This window comes from Balaenoptera borealis, assembly GCF_965194805.1.
Source record: "Balaenoptera borealis genome assembly, chromosome: 18".
In the NCBI taxonomy this organism is placed as follows: Eukaryota; Metazoa; Chordata; class Mammalia; order Artiodactyla; family Balaenopteridae; genus Balaenoptera; species Balaenoptera borealis.
The window spans coordinates 40,983,912-40,997,350 of record NC_138877.1 but is presented as its reverse complement, the minus strand read 5'-3'; positions in this window follow the sequence as shown (position 1 = coordinate 40,997,350).

The following is a 13,439-nucleotide window of genomic DNA, read 5'->3' as shown; positions in this document are numbered from 1 at the left end:
CTTCTTCCTCCTCTTCCTCCTCTTCTTCCTCCTCCTCCTGGCTCAGGCTGAGGCCATGACCTTCCTCCTTGTCTTCCTAATCCTCCTGGTCCAGGCTGCCATGGTGGGTGCCTTCTCCTCCCTCCTCTGAACCTTCATCATCTTCTTCATGGGAGCTGTGATCCTCTTCCTTCTCTTCCTCTTCCTCCTCAGAATCACTCTCCCTTAAATGGCTTCTATCCTTCACCCCCATGTGTTCTGGGGGCTGGTGGCTAATCTCCTCTTTGATGGACCCTCTGTGGCCAGTCCCAAATAAAAGAAAAAAAAAAAAAAAAAAAACCAAAAAAGATACCTCCAATTATTAGCCAAAGTGATCTCCATTTATAGTTTTCCTATCTTTTCGTCAATATATACAATTCCATAAATGTCCCTTAACCTTACATTTTATTGTAACGTACTAAGCAGAAATAAGTATGCAAATGAGACTAACTGGGCTATAATTAATAAAGTTATCCCAGATGCCCCTCTCAGGAATAAAATCAATTGGTCTTCTTAAAGGAATTATTTGTTAATTACATGGTACCACATTTTCATAATTTTATCCTGATACTTTTCTTCTCCATATTCTTGGTAATTCCCTATTTAGTAGTCTCTAGTGTTTCTTTAAAAATGCCTTATTTCAAGTGTTTTACCACAATTATGAGAAACATTGTTGTAAGATATATATTTTACATGGTGACCAAAGAATGTCCAGCTCAATGGCTGATGACCATAGGCAGCTTCCTACCCCAGCCTACACACTTTCCTCCAAGTTTAGTGGCTAATAGTAGCCCCAGATTAGGGCATAACCCAATGTGTATACAGGAATATATGTCATTGAGCTTTTTGATGACCCTTGCAAATGGACATCCAGAACTGGATTTGATTTGCTTAGCAAAAATGAAATGTCACAATTCTTCCACTTCTAGTGTCCCGGAGCAATTTATGCCCATTGCAAATGCACTTCAGATTGGTTTTGCCTTTTTCTATTATTTATTGTTACCTCAACTGATTTTGAAATTCACCATTTCCTCCAGGGAATAGAGATCAAGCTCTATAACTGAATAAGAACTTTGTGTGATTTGAGCTTTTATAGTCCTCTAGAAGAGATGCATGTGAAGGTCTCATTATAATGATGGACAGAGTTCTAGAGAGTTAAGAATTGTAAGGTTGGTAAACTTTGCATTTTTTTAAGAAGAAAAATAAGGCTGTTTGCATGTGACTATTTGCCAAAGGCAGTAAAAATCATTTATTCTTACAAAGGTTACTCAAGGCACAAATAGTTTGGAATTTTCTCCTTTAAATATACCAAAGTGCCTGCTGTATTTTCTAAGATGATAATGAATCACTTCCAAATATATATACTTTTGAATTGAAATGTCTCACAGTTGAAGAAAGCCTAAAGGCAAGTAGTTTTGATATTTGAAATTACCATGTATTATATGCTAACATACCATCAACTGATATATATATATGTTACATTAAAAATGTAAATATTAGTAAAAGATTCTTAGTTTCTCACACAGAGATTTTCTCTCAACTTCCAGGAATATTATATTTACTTTTACAGTTAAAAATCAGGGTTCATAAAATTAAGCTGACTACTACAGAAGTTAATACTGGTAAAATTAAAATAATTTATAGGAATGAGAATCACAGTAGTTTGGTGGAAATGTCACTGACCAAAGATTATTTGCTGAATGCCGTCATTAAGCAAAATATAGTGAAGACTTCAACACCTTTTTAATCTACTTGCTTATACAATCTCATCACTGGATACCATATTTGAATAGCAGACATAATGGAAACATATTGAGAAAGAACAAAGGGGTCATTAAAATACATGTAAAAATGAGAACTAGGACACAAAATCCATTTAAATATCTGTATTCAGAACTGGAGGTTTTCTCTTCTGTAGTATTTTGGTTTATGCAGTTGATTTCATTTAACAAAATTTTCCAAGTAATAAATATATATCTTAAGCACAGTTTAAGAGTTTTACGTATTTTTTAATGGAATAACTACTCCAGAAAATTGAAAATTTAGTGGGAAATTAACATGTAAAAAACTAATAATATAATTGAGTTGATTGCTACAGATTTGGAAGAAAACCTGTCTTAGAGAAATAGCCTAGGCTTTGAAGTAAGAATAAAATTATTTTGAATTCCTATTCTGCCACTAATAAGCAGTATGAATTTGTCATGGCACTTAACTTCTCTAAATAAAATTATTCATCTGTGAAGTGAAGATGTACGTTCAAAAATGCATGAAAAGGCTTACATGAGACATGGCATTTGTAAAGTACTTGCAAAAGTAGGCACTCAGTAAGTGTTTGCTATTGTGTTCAACAGTGAATCATGTTTCCTAAGGTGAAGGAGTGGGAAAGCATGTTAGAAAGGCTTTAATGCTAAGATGCTGTTGGAATTAACTTCAGAGGATGACTTTTATATGCCATCAATAACATTTATTTGCTCTAAAATTGTATTTGCCCCAGAACCTATGACCCTTATTTTTAAAAAGGGGAGGGGGTACAGCATAAAGAAAATAAAAACTTACCATTACATTCATTTAAAAATTTTAGTTAGATAATGGAGATCAACATATGATAACCAAGAGCAGCTTATTTAGAATACAAAGAGTGACATTGAATTAACTACTTTTAACATATCTAAATCCTATCACCTCTGAATCACAGACGCTTTCAAATAAACCAATACTGACTTGATAAATTTGCTAGGGATCAGGACAACTTCAACTATGTTTTAACAGCTTTCTTGAAAGTATCCTTTGATATAGCTAATGAGTTGCCAGGAAGAGATTACTCAGGTTGAAAACAGGGAAATATTGTCAATTTCCAGGTTGAAAATAGGGAAAGTAAGTGACTGCAGCCCTGCCACTTTGAAGACCTCCAATCCTATCAAACCTCTTATCATGTTGGGACCTTGTTATTTTACCCTTTTCTATAGCAGCATGGAGAGAAACATTTGGAATAAAAACAGTGGTTGTCATTGTGGTTTTTGCAAAGAGGTTGAAGATTGGTGAAACTTTTTAAGGGTTTAAAGGATAAAAAAGAAATAGTGTAAAAGAATGACTAGGTCCTGATCCTTAGTTCTATTTTCTAATGTTAATAAGTATCGAAGTTTGCTGTGGGAATATTCAAGAGTGTTTACATTATTTACAAAATAATTTGTCAAACAGGTAATTACTAAGTGCCTATCAGGTGCCCAGGAGATAAAAAGCATCCAAAGGAAAAGAGGAAAACGCAACACACTCTCCTCACCTTATAGAAATTAGTTTATTGGGTCAAAGGAAATGCATATTATGTACCGATAAATACATATAGAGGGCACTCAATGAAATAGATGACACAATGAGAAGAACAGTTGACTAAAGAAACTGATGGGGGCCAGTAATACAAGGGAAAAAGTCATTGTTAAGGCTGTAGGTTTTCTGGATGAAGAGATGCCCTACTTGAGAGTTCCTTGCCATGGAGGCATTAAGGAAATGAAGAAAGTTAAAATGACATCGGGGGCGGGGTGGTAGAGAAGAAATATGAGGGTAGGAGAAAAATAGCTCTGATAGAGTTGAACTTTGAACTAAGTAAATACTTAAAATGTGCATTTTTAAATAAGAAAAGACTGGGATACTTTTAATTGGCAGACTTGAGTCCCTCTCTGCCCTCCAATCATCCATTATTATTCGGTATAGAACAGTGGGTAATAATGTTTAGGGTTAGGGTTAAGGTTAGGGCTGACTATATTTAGATCAAATATGATTAATTTGTTCAACTGAAAATATTGAGTGAATTTGTGTCATCACTTCATGGGCACAGAGACACACATACAGGGTACAAATGTTGGGCTCCTGTACCTTTCACAGCCCCTCTGTTCCTCTGGGTAGACAGAGTGGCTTTATGAAGGCTCTACACCAATGAAAAGAGAAGGCTGTCCACATGCAGCAGTTCAGCTGAGCTGAGCAAAACTTCAGACTCAAAAGATGTCAACTCCACTGAACTTTCAGGGGGCAATAGGCTAATATTAAAGAGTGGTAATTCCACAACAGAGATGAGAAGGACAAAGTAGTTTCTTGGCCATGTGGTTGTGAGTAGTAGTCACTCACATAGCAAAAGGGTGTTTATTCTCTGTGTGTCCATGCAACTGCTTGGAGCTGGAACTGGAGAGAGGCAGAGCTTGATCACGTGAAGCTGGCATAGACTTTTAAATGATGGTTCCGCTGGAGCTCACACCTAAGACCCCACAGAGTTTGAGGGCTTAGATCTCAAATCCAAGCTTTTGGAACTCAATTTTTGTTTCTCTCAAATTAATGCCTTTGAGATGAATATTAAAGCATGTTTCTAAATTCAAAAAGTAAGCATCGTCTTTCTAGTTATCTGAACTTTTCCTTTCCCAGAGGCAGCAAAGGTGGAAAAATCAGAATTTCCCAGATTACAGAATACTCAGGTTATTGTGTGTATATAGCTATACATATACATATAGAACAAATACATGTTTATTATATTTATATCATAAACAATTATATCTATTATTGTTTTCTGGAAAAACATTTCTAATTGCTGCTCCTTTATAAGAGTGTTCTATCAAAAACTCTTTGTTTCTTTTATTAAGTGATAATATGTATTACCATATGAAATGTTATCTGGAACCCTGAAATATATGTATTTTTAAGTAGACTATTTTAAACTTATTTGACAATGGAACCCATTTCTTGAGATCTATGTTTTATCTTCTCATAAGTGCTGAGGAACTACTGATGGGAAATACTGCTAGATGGAACATAGAAATCATAAGAAACATAGAAATCAGCTTTTTAAGTGAGTTTTTCTTCTCTCTCCCATCACCTACCTCCACCTAACAGGTCTGAGATGGCAGAAAAGCTATCTTATTCATCCTGTATTCTCAATATCTGACATGTTATATAAACTATAGTTGGGCTCAATACCTGTTTTGTTCAAATTTTCTTCCAAAAAATTGATGTATTTCTGGTAAAAATGTATCACCATTCCTTGCTAAAATATTGTACAGTTTTGAAATTTAGCTTTTATTATTATTGTCATGTTAGTATAGATTTGTATAAAAATGGAGAATAGTTAAGTAAAATATGTTAAAAAAAACCTGTAACTACTTAATAAATATTTATTATCATCTTGGGATGGGTTGGACTCTTGTAGCTATGATGTGAAACTCAGAATTGGAATGGAACGCTTGACAGAGTTGATTACATTTAGATTTAAACTGGTTCTCAAAAAAGATAGCATAATTAAAGTTGAAAGGCAAACAAGAGACAAAAATAGTTGCATTGGACTTCCCTTGTGGCGCAGTGGTTAATAATCCGCCTGCCAATGCAGAGGACACAGGTTCCATCCCTGGTCCCAGAAGATCCCACATGCTGTGGAGCAAATAAGCCCACGTGCCACAACTACTGAGCTTGCGCTCTAAAGCCCATGCTCTGCAACAAGAGAAACCACCGCACTGAGAAGCCTGCCCACTGCAACAAATAGTAGTCCCAGCTCGCTGCAACTAGAGAAATCCCGCATGCAACAATGAAGACCCGACACAGCCAAAAATAAATTAAAAATTAAAAAAACAAATAGTTGCATTATCTGACAGTCTTACTTTTCAAAATGCATTATTATCTCCTATATTTCAGTAAGAAATATATAAATTTGTTAGAAAACAAAGTAACATAAACAGGCATCTACCAAAAATAAAAATACAAACAACAATATACATTGTTTAGAAGTCTCAAATCAACTAATGATTCAAATAAATGAAAAGTTAAAAATAACATTATCCTATCAGATTGATAAAAATTAAAAAGATTGATCACACTCAATGTCAGAAAGATTTTGAGTATATACTCTTGGTATATCTTTAAGCTGATATCTCCGGGGAAGGTGATTTGGAAATAGTTATCAACATATCATATGCATTTCCTTTGACCCAACAATCTCAGTTTTAGATATTTATCTATAGGGATACAAAATAAATGAAGACATATGTATTGTGATGGCCAACATACCTTAGAGTTTTAGAAAAAAATTAAGTATATGGGAATGATTAAATTTCTAGAATGTTCCCATCAATACTGATAAAGTTGATTTCTAAGTATTTACATACAAAGATGTCTTTTAAAATAGATATAAATATGTAATGCATATTTATCTGTGTGTACTAGTGGGGTGGGAGTGAGGTTGGGGGCAGGGGAATCCTGAGAGGGTCTTGAGGTGACAGCTGAAGTGGGGTAATATGAAAAAGACAAGTTGAGAGGAGACATTCATCCTCTACCTCAGCAGTCCCCAACCTTTTTGGTACCAGGGACCGGTTTCGTGGAAAACAATTTTTCCACGGACTGGGGTTGGGGGTGGTTCAGGATGATTCAAGTGTATTACATTTATTGTGCACTTTATTTCTATTATTATTACACTGTAATATATAATGAAATAATTATACAACTCACCATAATGCAGAATCAGTGGGAGTCCTGAGTTTTTCACTTGCCACTCACTGGTAGGGTTTTGATATGAGTCTGCAAGCAATCGATTTATTATGGTCTCTGTGCAGTCAAACCTCTCTGCTAATCATAATCTGTATTTACAGCCACTCCCCAGTGCTAGCATCACTGCCTCAGCTCCATCTTAGATCATCAGGCATTAGATTCTCATAAGGAGCATGCAACCTAAATACCTTGCATGCGCACTTCAGAGTAGGGTTCGAGCTCCAGTGAGAATCTAATGCTGCTGCTGATCTGACATGAGGTGGAGCTCAGGCAGTAATGCAAGCGATGGGGAGTGGCTGTAAATACAGATGAAGCTTCGCTTGCCTGCCACTCACCTCCTGCTGTGCAGCTGGATTTCTAACAGGCCAGGGACCGGTAGTGGTCCATGGCCCAGGAGTTGGGGACCCCTGCTCTATATTATACTGTTTTGTTTAAGATTTCCCTTTGCCCTCAGGGGTTTGTATAGCTTTATAATTTAAGAAGCTATTGCAACTCCAAAAAACATTTCATATATGAATGCTATATTTTGGTGGGGAAGAAGAGCATTAAAAGTAAGATTAATTTAAAATGGAATTTAATCATTAATGTGAATAGGTCACAACTCTTTTTGTATGGCACTAAATAAAATAATTGTGTTACTAACCTGGACTCATTAAAAGGTTTAAAATGTACTTGCTTAAGTTACATGGGGAACTATTTCTCAGCCATTGAAAGCATTGTATTAGGAGTTTGAATTTAAAAGGATTATATAAATTTAAGATACAAAGTGGTAAATGAAGACAGTGCAGCCAACAAGTATCAGAATTTCAAACAGCAAGTATAATTCATACTGATAACATTTTAAAATATAAAAGAAATGAAAATACTATTGAAACAAAATCAATAAAAATGGCCACAATTGGAAAACTGCAAAACCCATGTAATTAAATACTCAATGTATGTGATCTTTTTTTAAGAATAAATTATTTGAGTTGGAAATAACTCTATGACTCTCATAAAGTATGAAGTCTTAATAATAAAGTATATTTTTTAAAAAAATTACATATTTTTTTTTCATGTAGACTTAATTTCCTCCATTCTTTTTCAGAGCCTTTAAAAAAGATTTTCAGAGAAAAATAAACTATTTTCTTGCTGGGTGATTGAGACCTCATAAAAGGTTAACGGAATGCTAGAACCTGATCATTGCATATATTTATTTCACTTCCCTCAGGAAGCTGAGTTTGATTAAGTAGATACTTCTGTGTTGCAAGAGAAATGCATGTGGTGTATCTGTGCAGTAACTTTAAAGGCCAGATGAGAATGCCCTCAAACTAATTTGAAAACCACTATAACCCCAATAGAAGATTTTTTTTCTAACTTGCGGAGGGAGGGAGAGAAGAGGAAGGAAGAAGAACGGAGAAGCCCAGAGGGTATGGAGGTAGGCAGCGGAGTTCAGTACCGGAGGTGTAATTGGGTCCTAGGGTGTTCCCCAGGAAATGCAGAAGTGGGAGTGGGGGACGGGGAGGAAGATGGAAAGCATTATAAACGTTAGCATCCAAGACAAATCGATGAATTCGAGTCCAATCAAAACACAGAGCACATAATCCAGCAGGTTCGTATTTGGTGGTCGGAGTCCCTTTACCCTGATGACACCCAGAATCAGTCCAATGACAGTATTTGGCTCTTCTGATGTTCTATGAATTAAGGCCTATTCCAACCAAAAAGGGATGAGGAGCCTAGCACATCAGGACGAGGCTTCAGGATGTCTGCCAAGCAGGCTGGGATTCTGCACAGGTGTGGGAACCTGAGGGGCACTGAAGGGAAAACCAGGACGGTGGAATAGGGCTGGGCCGGCGGAGGTGGACATAGTGGGGCAGGCTGAAACCCTGGGGAGTTCGTGCTCAGGCCTCGCCCTGTCATTGAGGATTCCTGGTGAATTCTGCGGTAGGTTGCTGGCCTCACCTGTTGGTGGACTGCGCTCTCAATCTACTCCAGGTAATGCTACTGACTGAGGATACGTGGGCTGCTTGCAGCGGCTCAGGACTGAGGTAGCATTTCAGAGCTTGGGGAGGTCTTTCTGTTTGGTTTGCTTTTTGTTTGGTCTTGTTTTTGTCGCTCTGTTTTCTTTGTTATTTGTTTTCCCGTATATGAGCAGTGATTATGTTTAGGCTTTTCAAGACTGTGCAAAAGCCCTAGCAACTAAGATGGCAGAAAAGAGATTCTCTTTATTAAGGCTCTTTCTCAAATGGCTTTGCATACATAGAAACGTACCTAGCCGTGAATTCATTTGTTCAATTACAAGTGACCCTCTTTCTTTTAACGTTTAATATCTGCCAAATGGTAAAGTGGGGAAAACTGTCTTTATACTCAGATGCTGCGACTAAAGACTATTTTTTTCTGCCTAAAAACAACCTGGACATCACTCTCTTCATCCTGGATGCACAATAGCCAGGCAGATGAGCAGGCAGCCATGACAGAGCCGTGAGAGGTGCCGGTTTCAAAGTGTTTTCTGTGAGTCACACATTCTACATGTAACATGGCAGAGGAAAGTAGATGTGCTGAATATATCTTATTAAGGCAGAAATAATCAGATGACTGGAGGCTGTTCTAAGGGCAACCAGCAGAGGGGATGCTGTATTCAGATTAATGCGAATTAAGCAACCCATTTCTGGGATATATTTCTAAATGTAATATAGGGTGTGTGTGTGGGGGGGGACATTTTTTTTCCAGATAAGGGAATCATTGCATGTTTGTTTTAACTCCTTCAAAAATCTGTCTCACAATGACAAAGAAATGAAATGGGGCAAAAGCCACAAGAGTGAGGAGCACAGAAAGTCGCACATAGATGTGGAATTTCAATACATTTACAGAAAGTCATAAAACAAAGAAAGCATGTTTCTAAAGTAAAATATATTAACAAATATTATTAACATTTTTATGTTGGTTACATGGTGAAATGTGTTTTAGATATATTGGGTTGAATAAAATGTCTTATTAAAATAATTTCACCTTAGTTTTTTTTTTTTTAAGTGGCTATTGAAATATTTAAAATTATGTATATGGTCCAAATTATATTTTCACTGCACAGCACTGCTTTAGACCTAACTCCCAGTTTACGAAAATACAGGTCACAGAGAATCAGGTTAATGACCCCAAGAAGAAACAAGCAAATACAGATTGTGGAATAGTCTGCTGTACAAGGGCCCTAAAGTGTCAACGAAAAAAAAATGAGAAAAGTGTTTTAAACAAAGAGGTTAAAGAGGTATAACAATAAAGGCAATGTGAACATAAATTAGATTGGATTGTATTTAGAAAAGCCATTTGTGAATGGCTATAAACTTCTTTCTGATAATGAGAATAAGAATTGAATAATAAACTAGATATTAGATAATGTTATGGAATTATTATTACTTTTTAAAGTGTGATAATGATACTGTGATTATGGAGGAGACTGTCCTTATTCTTAGGAGATGCATTCTGAGTAATTTTGCAATGACAGTTCTGTATCTTACTTTCAGATGTTTGAGCAAATGTTGCGAGAAAGAGATCAAGAAAATTGGACAAGATACTAAAAATTGATGAATTTACATAGAGGATGGTACTATTTTTCTACACATAACATTTTTCTTATCAATAGGCAAGGGTCCAAAGCTTAAAGTACAGAAAGGTGGCCAACATTTTCACATTTTCTGTTCCTCTGTGGTATACTATTTTCTTCCATATGTATTTCTTACTTTGATTAAAAAATACAGTATGTAAATGTGTAATATCAAATAACATAAAAATAGCAGAAGTCTCCACTGGAAGAGAAACTATTATTCTTATGTCCATTGATATTGATTTAATTCTTTCCTTTCCCGCTAGAAATCATTTACAGTTGAAACACCAGATGCAAAACGGTGATTGTTACGCCAGTCAGCATTCCATAACTGTCATTAATATTGTAATTTTTTTCTCACATAAATGTAAAACAATAATCGGCTAAAATTGTATTGGACTCTATCCTGGATATTCACTCTAATTAAAACATCAGATTATGAAAAGAAAAATTACTTTTATACTCACTTGTCATAGATTTTCCCTTCAACTAGGCATCTGGACAGCTTTACAGCAACTTCGCAGAACTACATTTTAATGCTATGTATCTGTCTTGTTTGACTTGATTTGAAATTTACACTCCTCTTTGTCTTCCTAATAACAGAATTAATAATCTCTAGCAGTTTAAGTGCAGACCTAACGTAAAGATTATACTGAAATAAAGTCCTAGTCATCTCAAAAAATTGCAAATACACATCACATGGTTACAAGTGATACAAAGTACAGTGTTTGACAGATTTCATTAGTAACCAATCTGGAATTCAAGGAGCATATAAAAATAAATTTCAGTAAGCACCATTTGTATAATTTTTATGCATATATTTGATAGCCAATTAACTTTAAAATGGATGTTTTTCTTTTTGTTTTCACAAATTTTTGACAATGGAAACTTCATAAGTGTTAAGGCACAAATATTTCTATTTAAATAAGCAACATAGCATGGTATCTCTCTTTTTATACCTTTTTAGATAAGGAGTACCCCGCAGAGTCTCAGCCACTATCGATGAATGAGTAACTCCTCGAAAAGCAGACGTTAGACATCAGCACAATGAGTAAGTTAATGAAACAGGACTGGAAAATGTTCACGTTAAAACCAACACAAAAGAGGAAAGAAAGGAAGAAATAACAAGAATAGGCAATTCTATCACTTTTCTGAAAGAAACATTTGTTGTAAGGTGTATACACGATATATTGACATCATTGTATTGCTGGTTTTTCTAGCTATTGACTCTAATACATTTTTTGCAAGGACATGACTAGAATTCTGATATTATAATCAGCTTATTAAATAGCAAAAAGTAAATTACTACCTGGCAAATGTGAGTAAACAACTTAATAAAAATTTCATTCAAATAATATCTTTGACAATGTATTAGTATTTATACTTGAAATCATAGCAAAAAATGGTTTACTGGTTCAAGGTTTCAACTAAGTTAATTTCATGAAAGATGGAAAATAACTTGTCAGGTTTATGAAATTAATAAAATAAAAATTATAGCATAAATCCATACATTTAACACTTTTAGACATTTTAGTTTTAATATTCATTGCCAAAAAATTCCTCTAGATGGCAGTGTTTACCACAGTTAGAAATTATTTTAGCTTTTAAAATGATTCTCAAATGAGTCAAATAGTATAGAGTTAAAAATTCATTTTTCTAGTAATCAGTATTTCTTCAGCATTTTTGTTTTGCTCTGAATGAATGTTTAACCTAATTCAGCAAGTTTTTGCTCACTTATTAGGTTATTATTGAAATTTAATGTGCAAATTTCCAGGAAAAATTAAATTGACCCAAAAACTTTAGAATAGACATATGTGTGATCAGTATGCTTTGGAGGAATTAAAATAAGTTGTTGAGACTATTGTAACCAGGATGAAAGAAATCTTAGCAACTAACCAGATGAATTACATTACTTTTTTTTTTTTTCAAGCTTGTATGTAATTGCAGATATGGATAGATTTATCTATACTTTTGGGACTTAACAGTCTTATAACCAAGGGAGGTTTCCATCTTCTATTTGAAGTAATTGCAGTTTTAATTTTTTGACTTGATGAACAACCCAAATAAGTCACAGATATATCACAGAATCTAGGGCAATCATATTTTGTCAGAGAACTTGAGAGTGGGGTAGATATTTTTTAAATTATGAAATGATAGAAATAATTATTTAAAAATCTGAAATTAACTTTTATACTGGATATATTACATACTAGTATAAAACCAATAAAAATGTCTCATTAAGAATCTTACATTTTGAAAACAAGGGTGGACAGAAATGGCCAAGATTAGGCCCAATAGTTGGTTTATAGATTTGCTGTGCCTTCTATAAACATTGAAAATTTGTCACTAATGGTTGGAAGAGAGATTTGTTTTTTCCAGATTTCAATTAGTGTTCCAGAGACATAATTTATAACATATTTTGTCCATTTTTCTGAAGGTCATCGAATGAGCTCCAGTAATATTTTAACTCTTGGTTTGGCTATTAAGAGATGTAATTAGAAATAAATTTGGTGAAACTAATCATAATATATAAAAATGCAAATGCTACACATCTGTTTTCCCCAACTTTGGCACTACAGCCAGTTTCAGCCAGATAATAATTTGGGTTGTGCATGAGCGAGCGTGTGTGTGTGTGTGAGTGTGTGTGTGTGTTGGGGCAAGTGGGGGAGGGGCATTTCTATGCATTGTAGACATCTGGCATCATCCCTGGCTTCTACCCCACTACAGGGTCTCCTAAGGGGTAAAATCACCTCAAGCTGAAAACCACTACTGCAAACATTTGATTGTTTTTCACTCTTCTTATTCTCCCTTACAATTATAACAAGTAAATCATGTTATCATAGTTCATATTTTAGTCCTTCATAGGATAAGTTAATCAGGAATAGAGTCAAGCAAAACTACCAAGTTGCTGTGGTTAGTTCTTATATTAGTTAGGACTCTTGGTTGCAAGTAATAGCTATTATTAAAGCTAATAGCTCTTAAGAAGCAGTGGCGGGGATATAATCGGACATCAACAGTGAACTGGAATCAGTTAATTACCATAAATGGTTCTCTATCTCTGGTTCCTTCTGTGCATCATCTTCATTTTTATAACTCTTTTCCCTCAACTTTCCTTTGGGTTTCTGGTCTATGTAATGAAAACTACTGTTTCTAATTACTCCTGAGTATACATCACTTCCTGTTCAGAAAGTGATTAGATTGATCTTGGAGTATCTCTGCTGTAGAACTAGGTTCTGCGATAAAGGGGTTCATTGGTCCATCTTGAATTTAGTATCTTCGTGAACATAATCGAGTGTTGTCAAAATGGAATGCCAATTTCTGCCAGGGT